We start from the raw sequence: 14620 nt of genomic DNA on the forward strand, positions 1-14620 counted from the left end.
AGGTATCTTAGGAAACAAAACCCCACAACTGAATAAAAAGAGGAAATTATGAGCTTTTGAAACATGCTGAGTTCATAACTGTCATGACATAAATAGTGGGGCTGCCATCAACTGGAAAGATGAATTGAATCAATGCTGTGTAAGTGCAGAAACAACTCTAGTTGGTTAAGTTGAGCGTGGAAGAATAAAATTTGAAAGCAGATAAATGCAACTTTGCAGTACGTCTTTTGGGATCTCAGCCACAGGCAGCAAGGGAACACCTAGGACAGGTAAGGCAAAAGTGGAGAAGAGGAAGAGACATCACTCCCCAGGTGTTCAACAACACCCTTTCATTATTTAGCTGTTTCCCCTGCTCTTTCACAAATATAAAAGTCAAGTTCCACATGTGGAGAAATTGCTGCACTGAAAGGCTTTCTCCTCATAATGAATGTTTGAGATCATGGGAGGCACTCTGCATTTCCAAAAACAGTCTTAAAGTTACACAAGTAGCAAAGCATCGTTTCACAGGCTGTAGGCTACTCCTGAAATTCCCAAGGTTCTATCAGAGCATTTCTAAATTGGAATTGGTTAGATGATGAAACCGCTACACCAAATGCACAGTGCTCTGACCCTCACTGTGGTACCTTTATTTTTTCATAGGATTCAAAGAAAGAAGATAGATTTTTTGTGGGAAAAGTCTTAGTTTGAATGAAGCAATGAAGTGTGAATTATTTAAGCTTACCTGGAAAAATTTCAGCTGCATGTATCTGAGGGAATTACTGACTCCTCCACACAAGTCTAGGTGAAAGCAAAGCGTCTATTAGGCATAAATTTCCTGTTATCTTTCTCTAGTTCACCACAAACAGTTAAGTTTAGTAGGCTTCTCTATTTTGATTTCATTTTGCACACAACTAGAATGAAAAATGTAACAGAAGCCCCAATTTATGAAGTTAAAAGATAAAATCTATACTTACTCATTTTTTCAGACATTTAGAATTTCAAATTAGCACTCAGTCACTTACCAGGGGATTTGAATGGTAATTTCATATAGGTAAGTTGAAAAGTAGGACCATCAGAATGTTGATGTTTCTTCTTTGACTTAATTTCAAGTCTTCCTCTATTTGTGCCTATAAATGCATTGTAACACAGCTTTGGACAATATGGACAAATGCATCTTCACTGAAGTTAGTGTACTTCGTCCATTTACCACCAGCTTGTCCATAATTCACAGTTTTGTTGAAATGTTCTATACAAAGAAGTGAGTAAATAAAATTTATAGCCTTGTGCTTAAAACCAGGCTTTGGAAAAACAGCAAGAATAGAACTTGTACCAAACCATCTTCAAATTATGGGAATGCAGTTCAGTCCCTGCACGTCCCTCTTCCAGAATATAAACTGGAACATTTGCCACTTTGTTTCTTAAGCTTCTCCATAGCTCACATAGGACTTACAAAAATTAAGCTTGCCCTCACACACAGAAGACTGACAGGTGTTTGCTATCTTAATGTTAGAATAATGAATGCAGGCTTAAAAATAATTATCAGCTTTTTCCACAAGACACCTGTTACTCGATTTTCTCCATTTTGACAGGTGACAGTGGGAAAGTTTGTCCAGGCTGCAATTAGCAGGAGGAGATCTAAATGTGTTAACAATTAAAAAAAAAAGATCCTTTTTTCATCAGTGTTTCTAGTAAAGGTAAGGTTTTACCTTTCTAGGAAAAATAAAAATAAAAGCATTTATTTCCCCATAGATTCCTCTGCTCTGTAGTTAAAACACCAAATTTGGTTGTCATTTTTACCAAGAATGTGAGTGTATTACTTTTAAACATAAAGACCTGTAAAAAAGACCCTAAACACCTTATATGAGTGTTAAACACAGTGAATTTTCATAAAGCTCTGAGAAGCACACTGGCAAGCTTAGTCCTTGTGTCCTGCTTAGTGACAATGAAGAGCAGGTTCTTTGTACTGAATGTTGTAGTAGGCCAAGTTTCCAAGGTGAGAACAGGGTCGGCTTGCTCTTCTGGGCTTGGGCAGGCTTTTGCCTTCTCCTTGGTCTTTCTGTTCTCACTGGTGTCAGTGGATCCCACATCATCTGCCCTCTGGGAAGTGCCAGAAAATGTCTCTAGGTTTTGTACAATTCTACTGAGCTGTGAGTTCTGGACAGTCAGTTCATTTTGGTTTATGTCATTAAGACATACACATCATTAAGATGCAGCTGTCTTACAGCTGTTCACAAGTCAAAACATAACATTGCTCGTCTAAACATCATCGCTGATTTTAACTTTAGCATTGACATGCCATGTATTGTCAAAAGGACCCACTTTCAGTGAGATGCCAGTCAAGATTTGTTTTTTTCTGAGAAATCTTCAGGTAATTTATAAGTGAAAACAAATGAACTTAAATTAATAAAGACTAAGGTTGTCTTTAAGAATAGGCTGGTCTCAGTGTTCTGATAGCAATGACCCAGGAGAAGAACATTTACCTGTACTAGTGAAATTCAATATTCATTCTCACAACATAGTCATGTTTCCAGTTCTAATTAAAAGGAAATACTAGCATCCTTCCTTATAAGGGTGTGCAACTGCCTGATAAGTACTGGAAACAGTAATTATATTCCTGATCTCAATTAATTTCACCTAAAACATGTCAGATTAATCACTAGCTCATGGTTCTCTTACTGTAATTAATACTGTGCTAGCACCTCAAAATCTAATCCACAACTGGATTTCTCTCATATCTGGTTTTGCACATACAAAAATCAGAAAGACCAGAAAGAGCTCCTACAGGCTCTGCAGTTCTCAACTTTAGGTTTTAGATAGTGTGTACTGGTTAAACAAACAAAACAACTTCATGACCTATTCCCACTTCCATTATGCCAAAGTATTATCCCCTTCTTCCTTTTATCTGCACAGCCCTGTGCAACAGAAGCAACACAGAAAAATCAGATTACTTTGCAAAGTTACCACCTAATGTTACAGATTTATTTTCTCCGATTCATTTTCATAATGCGCTCAACAGTTTTAAATGGACCACAAACAGTATTTCTATTATTTGTCTAAGGGATTTATATTACCACTGATGGTTCTAAAAATGAAAAGATTTAACTTCATCATTATCTTTTATAAGGCATTATTATAGAAAACATCACTACCTACAAATGATAGCTATTCAAAGTTTATATTCTGCAAGAGATTTGAGATAAAGGAGCTTTATTGTACGCATGGGGTGCAACCGCAATGTCTGGAACCCAGTAGGAAGTAGTGGCTTCTGTGTGATAAGCAATGTCGTGTTAGTACATCCTGAATCAGTAAATAAATACTATAGAGAAAACGAAATACAAATGGAAAGATACAGCTATATTAAATTGACAGAAGCTGGTTTTACAGGTTTCCCAATGGAAGAAATAGCCTATTACTTTCTCCTTCTGGTAAGCGAGAATTGAGTTTATTGACTGTAATATTAGCTGTAATATTAGCTGGCTTTGTGATAAACACTTTGTACCTGGATTTCCTCATTGTATTTGTTTTGGGTTAAATGCTTTGGCATCACTGAACTAAAAACACTAACTTTTTTGTCCTTCTCCAGTACCCAACCTTACTAAGGTTTTAAAAAACTATTGGATCCCATTGGAAAGACTAATTTGTTTCATATTACTAATATTAATGAAGAAACTGTACAAACTTGTTTGAAATTTTCTGGAACTCTCTCCAGATGAGGTTTTTCTCCTGCTATTGAGTTTTAGCAGCTAAAGTACACAGCTGAGAGATATTAAACCTAGAAGCAATGACTGTTCTTCATATATATATGTGCATATACGTATACGTGTATGTATCTAATTACAGATTTGCATTCTTTCCCTGATCCGGAACTCTGAGCAAGGAGGAACCAGATCAACAGATGATATAAAATGACCTATGAAGCCACATGTATGAAGTCCAACTAAATTTATATTACAAACCAGCTGTACAATACAATTGTTTGTAACAGTTGTACTGCTGACAACACAAATTTGGACAAAAATGTTGACAATACGAATGTTACCATACCTTTTTTTTTTTTCCCTCCAGAAACTAGCAACACACATAGACAACTAAAATAAAGGGAAGAAAAATACAGCAGCATTCTTCCTTATGGGAGGATGATTAGAAGGAGCAGATAAACATCTGTTCTGTAACAACTTGGGGGGGGCCGGGGGGGGGGGGCGGAAAGACACAAGGCAACAAGCCAAGGCAACTGAGCCAGATTAGCTAGCTTTCTGGAATTTGGAAATACACCAAATTTAGTTTTCTTTTGAAGAAATGCTTGGTTCATCAAACAGCATTAAGTCTTACTTTTAATACATTTAGTAGTCTTGTTTTTAATATAGTCATTGGAAAACAATAGGAAAGTATATACTAATATTGCTATTTATATTGCAATACTGCACCAAGATTCCACGTAAATATTTATGAAGCTCTTAGTTTCTGTTTCTTGAAAATATCTAACTAACTTACAAGTTAGCAGCAAGAAAAACATATCAGTTTTGTGGATACAACACTATATATCTGTGGACTCATGCTTGAAAACAGTGAATATAGCTCATTAACATACCTTTTACTGAATCTACTTGCCAAGACGGCATATGTGAAAAAATGAAGTTTAAAATAGCTTTCAAGTAAAAACTTGACTTAATATATAACCATTTTCATACTCTGAGTATGAAATGTATATTCCTGGTTTGGGCTGTTTTGTTTGTTTTCTTGTTTTTAATTGCCAGTTGATCTTTCTTGGTATAGAGATGCCTCTGGAGGCACCATAGTAAATGGAACTGGCAATGACTCAAGCATGCTGAGCCTAAGGTTTGTATTTAATTGGAAAAACTTACTTATTTAAAAAAAAAATAAGAAGACTTTCATTTTGACAACTTTTTTGTTCATAATCCCACATCCAAAAAAGCAACTTGTGTCATTTGCCTGAAGCTTTAAGAAGGCATTCCACCTTGCCTAGAGTGAATCAGAGAATTCAAAATGGAAATTTTTGGGGGTTTTCTAGAAGGAGAAAAGGGCCAAAATCAGCCTTAGAAATGTTTGTGTCTTATCAGCAGAAGACCTTTAACATTTTTATAAAAACCTAAGAGTCCAGAGACCTAAGCATACCTGTGATTACATTTTTCTAAATTCAAAGCCAATGAAATTTGTTTATCTGTTGTAGATTTTAACTTAAAGGCCACATCTGCATATATTAAAAATGTCTCAGGTTTGATCAAGACCTTGTTCTGTCTACCCCGACAGGAGGAAATCTCTTTATGCCCTGCTGGTTGGTGCACGTACAATTGACTGTACCATATAGACTCTTTCAGTATCCACATAAAATATGCTAGTGAATAAACAATGGAATATGAACAATGATACAGTCATACCAGCAAGATCTATTGATTTTCTTATTTTGCTGTAGATACAGAGAACAAAACATTAATCCACAGACTTCATGAGGTCCAGGTGAGATGTCATCCAGAAAATCTGCTGAAAGAAGGCAAATTCTGAAATACAGTCTTGTGTATTGATAAGCATCTGCTTTGAAAGATATCAGCACCAACCACAGTGTAAGACTTTTTTTACATCCTTTTGTCTGGATTTAGGTAGATCCTAATTAGATCCACAAGTGTAGGCAAAGACTTGAATGATTGCATACTAAAATGAAATATGTAAACTAAAGATAATCACAGTTCAAGACTTTTTTATAGCAGAGTTAATTTCTTCAGTTTATTTTATGTTCTTGGCAGTTACCCAAGAAAGTTACCTTTTCCAGAGAAAATTGAACCTTTAATTTTATTAGGATTTCTTTGCTTTCTCATAAAATTATAAAAGGATTAGCAGCAGCTTCTGGTAAATTAACACCCAAATGTCCCAGTTTTACAGAGCATCAATAATCAGATCTAATCACACTCTAAAATCTGAAACAAAGGGTATATCTATACTAACATTTTAGAGAAGCTGCACTTTAGAACAAGACTTGTGCTTACCACCACCTATTGCACTTCAGTTGGCATTGTGGAGTGGCCTGAAAGTACCCTCACCACACTTCTTTTGTATAAAACTAAACTGGGAAATAGAGATCAGAAGCATATCAGACTAGAGCTATTTCACATTACCCTTAGGATGATTATAATACAGCTGACAGGTCCTCAGGGCCAACTGTTCCTCTGTACAGACCACTTCTATTAAGCTACACTGCTTGCTAATGGAGACATAGGCTTAAAGAACCTGTCTTTTCCCCTATATACATTTTTTCATCCCAGGGAGATACTTCTTACTCTCATCCCTGCTTTGAACTGAACTGTCACCTGTTCTGCCTGATATTACAAAATACAGCTGCTATTAAAACACTTGTCAGAACCAAGTAAAAGTGTTATGATAGCTGTAAAAATCTGCAGACAAAAATCTCATTGCCGTGGATGCTCAGGCTTTTGCAACTGTTTCTGTGTTTTATTAATAATTACAAATTTAGGCAAATATGCCTCAAAAATTTTTGCAAGCTGAATTCTAATCATTTGCTGTTACACACAAAAACTATTCTGTTCCATTGTAGTGCTTCATCTCAAAGAGTATCATCTTTGAACTCTTGATGGAAAACAATTTTGAGATTTTCTTTTCTGTACAACTTCTTGACATAAATAGGTATATAGAAACACTTATTTCAAAAAAATCACATTCACTGACCGTTTAATTTTGGTATTCTAGACCATACTGAAAGTATAGTCTAATGAAATTCAAATACTGGATCTATCATTTCATGATGAAATTAATTATTGCAATCATCAGGGGTGTTTTACCTTTCTAGGAATAGCTGCTTTCTGGCAAAGCAGGTAAGCAATATTATCATCCCTTGTTTTTTCCTTCATGAATAGAACAAGAGTGTATAGGATTTTTACCTAGAGTAACTCCTGTGGTGGTTGCTTGTGGGAAAAATATTGATTGATTGAGAAAGACCTGCAATTCTAGAGTGGAGTAAGTGAAGACTATTAAGTGGCTGCTATATTTTTCTTTTTCAAGGGAAAGTGTACAGTTTCTACATCAGATGTGAAAAGTAAACTATAGCTCTGTGAAGATTAGCTCTAACAGGGAGAATCTGAATGAACCATTTTTATCTTAGGTTTCAAATCCCCATTGCAGAGGTTCATAAAGAAAAGGTCATTTTGTATTCACAGGCCTCCTATCTTTCCGCAAGAGAACAACATTCTCAGGTATTATGAAGAAAAATTTGCATTTGCTTTTATAAAGAGCTTTTGCTTTATCTGTGATTTCCATTCTTTTCAAGACAACATCTCTTAAAGATATCTTGTGAATGCATAATGTTTAAATATATGTATTTGTGAAGGGAGAGGATAAGAATGAAAAAGTGCTTCATATTTTGTACATAATGGCAATCCACGTTCTTGCTACAATAACCTGAACAATACAGTTCAGTGTCTTTGCAGGTACCAAAGTTCTTGGTTTCTCCCTATAGAAGGATAAAAAGAGCTTCAGTTTATTATTTGCAAGTGTCCCTTCCTTCACAAGCCTTGAAGAGAGGACAGTAGAAAACATTTTTCATTCATTTTTGCTCTGCATAAAAATGAATCCTGGTTGTGCTTCCCTTTTAAAAATTATCATGCTGAAAACAATTACCACACTGCTTAAAAGTTAAATAGATCTAAACACAACTGTAACATGAATTTGATACTCTAGAAATTTGATGCCCATTCCTTAGAAGTTCCAATCTGTTTACCTGCAACTTCAGATTTCTATTGATTTCCAATGGCCATGACATCACTCCAGTTCTTTTCCTTACACATAATGTAAATAAACTTAGAACGGCTATTGCAGAACTCACAGCAGAAAAACAATGAATGTCTGGCTCCACATGTTGTTTTCAGATACCTAATTCCTTCAGCTGCCTTCATGATTAATCTTTCCTTTTTCCTGTTATTATAAAATATTATTCAAAATATTATAAAGATTGCCAGTAATGTTTATACATCATGAGGAAAGGTCTGCTTTTTCATCAGGGTGGAGGTGAAGAGTAAAAAAAAAAAAAGCCAAGTTCTTCTCCTTTCAGCTTCTCAGTACTAAGAAGCATAGAAAAACATAGAACATCTTTTCCATAACTACAGCTCCCCAGAAAAGACCGTAATCTGCTCACTGCTGCATATTCTACTTGTCTTAATGAGATGCTACCTTATTCCTGCCAAAGGCCATGAAAAAGGATGTTGAAATGTCATCCCCCATAAGCTCCAGGCAGTGAAACTGAAATGGAGTACAAGTTTTAGGAAAGCCACTTTTGCTGACTATTATTAGATCTATCGCCATTTAAATGACTTGTGTGTTGGAAAATTATTATTACTACACTAAATGTGTCATGTTCTTTCCAGAAACGACATAATATAGTTCAATATAATGAAATAGTTTAAATCTACCTAGTTTAATTGTCCCTGCTTGTATTACATAACTGTTGTGGTGTAATCAATGGGTTATGCTCACTTAACAAAGGCAAATTATTGCACTTGACGTTCTGGCCTTATCAGGCTGAACTACACCTCTAGACAGCATTATGAGCTTTATTTCAAAGTGTAATATTAACATCTAAAACAATAGCATTTTTTAAAAATGGATCTTTGTCCTTAATAAAATATGGCAAAATAAAAATTTGTCTCAATTTATCACTTACAGTAACCGTGATGAAATGTTTGAACTCAAGAGAAAGGGACCTGTTGGCATGTGTGTGATGCACTGATGCTGGTTTCTCATGCATATTTAGTGAGATCAATACTGCCTCATGGGCATTTAAAGGATCACAGATTGGACTGGTAAAATCAACGATCTTACGTGCTCAGCTGAATTCTGTTATTGGATGTATCCGAGCATCTAAAGCACCTGAATCAGCATCAGTCCTCTTAAGAACTCTAAGTACTCATACCAATATGATTGGAATGGGGAAAAAAGATAGTAAAAGATAAACAAAAGGACTTACCTGAAAATCTACATAGGAAAACAGTATCAAAACACATAATTTGAAAGCAAACATTACATTTTCAGGCTTTGTCCTATCTACTGGACTAATCTTATGCACTCAGAAAAGCAAAATAAAGTTTAAAACATGCACGTTCTCATTTAATTTAAGATTGTGGTGAGCAGACATGATGCAATTTGTGATAAAGTTCTTCAACTTGAAAGGAGGACCTGTTTCCTAAAGAGTTGTAGAAGATGTGATCTCCACTGGATTAGCACAAATTCTTCTAGAGTGCATTATAACAGAGATTCTGTTTCACTCAAACAGGGTCACTCCTGACTTTTTCATATGTGTGAGACCGACCATATTTACACTTATATTGATCATAAGTGTTAGTGTAATTGAATTCAAGTTACCAATAGCTTTTCTATCGGCCAAGTCATAATCTTACAATAGTACAACACAGAGTTACTAAATTATAGCAAAACCCACAAAAACTAGTAATAAACTCCAAGAAAGACAAAGATTATGCTGCACTACCTAAAAGGACTTTAGAATTCTCTTTACTACATACGAGGGATTTTAGACCTACATTTTCTCTTTGAATTCATGGCATACAGAATGGCTTAATGCAAACTGAGTCAGAGAAAAATATATTTCAGTAACCTCCTGGGACTCCTAGGTCTTACCATGACTCTCACTATGTGGCTGCTGGCAAGTTGACTTCAATCGGGGTAATATTTATAGAGAAAACTTTAATTAGGCATTTCATGCAATGGGCAGCATGTAATTGGCATGAACATACCTTCTGCAGAGCAGCCTGGTTAGTTATAAATAAGCATTGCAGTACTGCTGAGAGCAATAGATGAATACTGTGTTTTACCAGTACCAAGGCTTATTGACTTGAATACATCATGATGATAACATTGTTTTAATGAACTGGAGCTGCCAAGGCAAAGTAGAGGACAGTTTGTGTCATAAAGCTATAGCCCCAACATTTTAGATAATGAGCACAGACTAATTTAAGATGACACAAAACACTCTGCAACAATTCATTTGTAACTGGGCAAACAGAAATATATATAGAGTTACGTAGGTGTAATTGGAGTTTGATAGTTAACCTTTTTGTAGAATAATCACAATTATACACACAGATCTGATTTGCCACAATGTCCCAAGGGAAGATTATTACAGTTATTGCCAAACTGACTGTATGTTTATAATGCCATCTGACAGTCAGAAACTGGAAGTCAAATGTTGTTTCTCACTCCACAGGAGTATGCTTGCTTCATATGAAGAACTACATTAAATAGAATTTGGGTTTAATAAGCAATTTTGTTTTAAGACATCAAAGATACATATCTCTCTTTGTTTCATAATTATATACATACATATGTACACAAGTGTTTATGAAGCTATGTATATATATAAGTATCTATAATTATGTAATTATAGATGCACATGTGTGTACCATATGTACATACATTCCCATACTCTTAAAAAAAGAGGTTTTTTAAATCTCAAGAGCTTGTGAACATTGGTGTATGAACTTTATGTGATAAGGGAACTAGAGTCGAAATGGTGGAATTCTAGATAAGAAAATGCTACCAGTTATAGATACTGTGAAAATTTTAATGAGAGTGGCATCCATCCAAGTGTGTACAGGATCCAATAGTAATCAAGTTTGGGCATATCTATCAATTATAGACACTTGAATGTTGTTGGCTGCTAGCAAACTACCATTATTAACATTAATTACATTTAAAATATTTCTTACAGATAAAACAGAAAGAAAAATAATAAGTAATGTATAAATCTTACCTTTACCTGTAAAGTTTTCTCTTCAGAATTCTTTTCTCTTGGTTTTTTGGGATGTTTTCTGTAGACTACACCAAAGAGGGTAATAAGCGCTCTTGTTCAAGGAAAAGTGAGCTGTTCAAGGAATGATAAGGAAATATTTTGAGCTTTTGTTAGTGGATTTTAATCCTATTTTCCTGGAGATGAAACAAGATAAAGATACCCAAGAAGGGAGAGAAAAGAGCAGTAGAGGTAAAAAACACTGGTGTACAGTCTCTTTAATGACATCTCTGCTGGATAATGAGATACTGGATATTTTGGATATTCTTATGCCTTTCATAGGAGTTAATGAAAAGCATTATTTTCATTAATCTTTAACTGTAGACAAGATTTTCTTACTGACTTTCTTTCTAGCTTTTGACAAAGTAGTTCCTGTCATTTGCTTTTGGTGACTTGCTCATTTTTCTAAACTTCAAATAGTTACTACTTCTGATTTTAAGAAGTTCTATGTTTATTTTTATGACTTTTCAGAAAATAAGGGAGTTGTAAAAGATTATTCACAGCAAAATGGTGTTTTCTAATTAATCTTATCAGACCTACAAACCAAATGAGATTTGCCTATTTGCAACTTTGTTTTGATCACAAAACTCAGCCTGGACCAAAATTATGTATGGTCTCCACAGTTGTCTATTCCCTCCCCTGCCCCCTCAAGGAGCCTTCCTTTACCATTTTCTTCCTGTACCATTGCTACTGAGTCTGAAGAGTCCACAACTGGGAGGCTGCACACTAGGAATACAGCTCCTGGTCATTGTTCTTTATTCGCAGAACTTGAACAACATACCTTTTCCCACTCCGCCCCAATCCACAGTACTTTCTTCAAGCAATCTTTCAATATCTATCTTTCTACTAGATTCCTTAGTGTCCAGGTGTGAAATCATCTAATTTCAATTACGATTAATTATTAGAGCTTACTACTCAGTCTACTACGTGCTCTTTGTAAATGTCATGGGGAAAAAAAATAAGGTACTGAAATTAGAAACATCTGCAGACAAAGCTTTTGCCATACTAAAGAGCACAAGTTCTATTCTTGTTTTAAAGTAAATTTAGAAGACACATTTGTATAGCAACTAGTAGATAGTAAAAATCACACATTCATCTTACAGTTTTATGCTTTATTCTACAGTTACCAATAAAACTTACACAGTATCATAGGACTTTTTTTTCTGTTGTTTTTTTTTTTCCATTGTCACTTTGTTACTCAGGTTACACATATACATAGTACAGAGGAGAAGTTCTAGATAGATAGCAATATAAAGCACTTATTAGAAAGAAATCAAATTCATAGTGTAGAAAGTCCCATACCTCTCTGATGAAGACATTCCAAATTGAAGTGCCGACAGTCACATGGAGCAATGACCAATCACATTATTCACTACAGGACAGAATCAACTGGTTAAATCTGATCAGATTTGAACACAGTCTAGTTTCCCATCATCAGATTCAGTGAAGAGGCAATATTTACTGCCAAGTTCCTGATTTAACCCTGTCAAGAGACAATGTCAAAGTGTTGACCATCTCACTAAGGGTCTGAAATGTTGGCTCTATTGGTGAAAAATATGCTTTCATTTATGACACACAATTTGCACAAAGAATGAGCTTATTTGCAGGAAAAACAAGTCTATTAAAAAAAAAAAAAAGAACCAAACCAAACAACAAAAAACCCGAACAAAAAAACTAACAAAAAAAACTGACACCAAAATCAAACCACATCTTTTCTCTACTGCTTTTCCAAATTTTTTCATTAATAGGTGTTTTAAAAGTTTTCATTAGCACTTTACCATTGTTTATTCCTGCAATGAACTGCTGGCAATAATTTGCCATGTAATTTGAAATTAAGGTCCAAGTTTTGACAGCAGTCTCTTCTTTAAGGACAATTATTTCCTTTCTCCTGTGATCTGCTAAATAAATGCTCTTTTTCCTTTTTCAGTCAAGTTTTAATTTGAGCTAACAATGTGTAAGGCAGCACTTTTTTCACTTGTATCATGCTGCAAGCATTCTTCTTTTCCATTTTTTTCATGGTACCCAATTGACATGAGAGGAATTTTACTGCCATAAGGTCTCTGGGAGTATTATTTACCAATACCATTGTCAGTCTTGCAGTTATAATCTTCTAATCATTATTTTTAATCATTGAAAACAAGCAGGCGTACAGAAATATGCATTTAAATGGAGTCTGTTCTCTTTTTTTTCTATCAGGTGTCTTTATCTGTATGCTGGTACATAGACACTTATAAATGAGTCTGTGTGGAAGCAATTGGTCTTTGACTGATGCTCTGATGCAGCAAAGATACTGCTGCATAATCAGAGAGAGAGAGAGGAGAGTTTTGCCCTCCTAAACTTGCAACAGGCAAAAGGAATTCACAGCTGAGGGGAGCTAAATACAGCTCTTATCTCAGTCAGAAACGCTTTCTTTTCTAAACTGCCTGACTGAGCTTCAGCATACCAGTAAGTTTCAGGTAACTATATCCCAAAATTAAAGCTCAGTTATTGCAGCTGCAGTTTGAAGACTTGCTCTGCAGTCCCAAGTCAACAAGAGAGTGGGCACTATGAGGAGTGGCAGAGATAACTGAAAAGCTGAAAAAAACAAGAACAAACAGATGAGGTTTCAAGCCCAGCGTGTTTACCTGGGTCAAGGCATTTAACGTGGGCTGAAGAGAACACTTTCATTACTATTTTTCAGAGTCCTTCCTCTATTCTTGCTCTCTTTATTCCTAAAACTGTCACATCAGCATAAATTAAACCTCTTGAAAAACAAATGTAGAGTTAGGAGTCTGCAGTATCACACCGTCTCCCCTGACATTCCTTTCTTAAATAGGAGTGGCCAATATTATCTGCTGACATTTCATAAACCAGTCAGAGCAACAGAACCAGAGGTGAAAACCAGAAAAGGCACCTTTCTGCTGTGCTGAAATACTGTGGTCCTCTGACATTCTGGTTTTTGAAAATATATCTGAGAACAAGATTTGTAGAGCTACACACATACATCATCAGTCACAGGATTGATTTTATACCAACAGAAATTAAGTCTTGGCGATTTCAGACAGCTTCAAGATTAAGGAGATACAATTTGAGGTCACAATTTTGGATTTCAGCACTAAATGTCTGCCTGAATCCTGCTTCAGGTGTCTTAATCCTTTACAATGTCTGGTCCCTGATCCTATTAGCCTTGCCAAGACCCGGCAAACTTGGACCAGTGTAAGGATAGTTCTTTTTCCCACCTTTCTAATCAGAAGAGTAAAACATTTTTATTAAAGAAAAATCTGTCTTAGTCTGCCAACCAAATAGTCAACAGTACACAAATGGAGACAGAGACAGAAAATAAATGTGGCTGGGGAAGGAAAAGGAGACACAAGTCAGAAAGAGAAAAGAAGGAACCCATATTACACATTCAAATCTAATGTTGTTCAACAGTGGAAATACCTCTCTTTGACTTATTTTGGTCAGGATGTCTTTCAGAATGAGGTTGATGAAGGCCTGCTGGTGTTGTGATGATCAGAGATGGTGAGAGTGGCAGCTAGAAATGCAAACTTCACTGTCTTTTGTTCACCCATCCCCATAGCATCATCATTAAGTGAAGGTCTACAAGAGGTAGAAAGCCTATTATTTTGTTCCTCGGTTTGTCACAAGAGTTTTGATATGTGTATGTGTAGTTGTTCTTCTTGTTCATCTGACAAAATTATAAATACAGACTTCTGAATGTGCAGATTCAGTCCATCTTTAAAAAGTTGTTGAATATTAACATATGTCTATTGAGCTAAGTTGGATCTTTGTTTCTTAGGTCAACTCAGCAAAATTCCACATATTTCTGGGCGTCTCAGC

Source organism: Calidris pugnax, unplaced genomic scaffold (genome assembly GCF_001431845.1).
Source record: "Calidris pugnax isolate Ruff unplaced genomic scaffold, ASM143184v1 scaffold806, whole genome shotgun sequence".
Taxonomy (NCBI): Eukaryota; Metazoa; Chordata; class Aves; order Charadriiformes; family Scolopacidae; genus Calidris; species Calidris pugnax.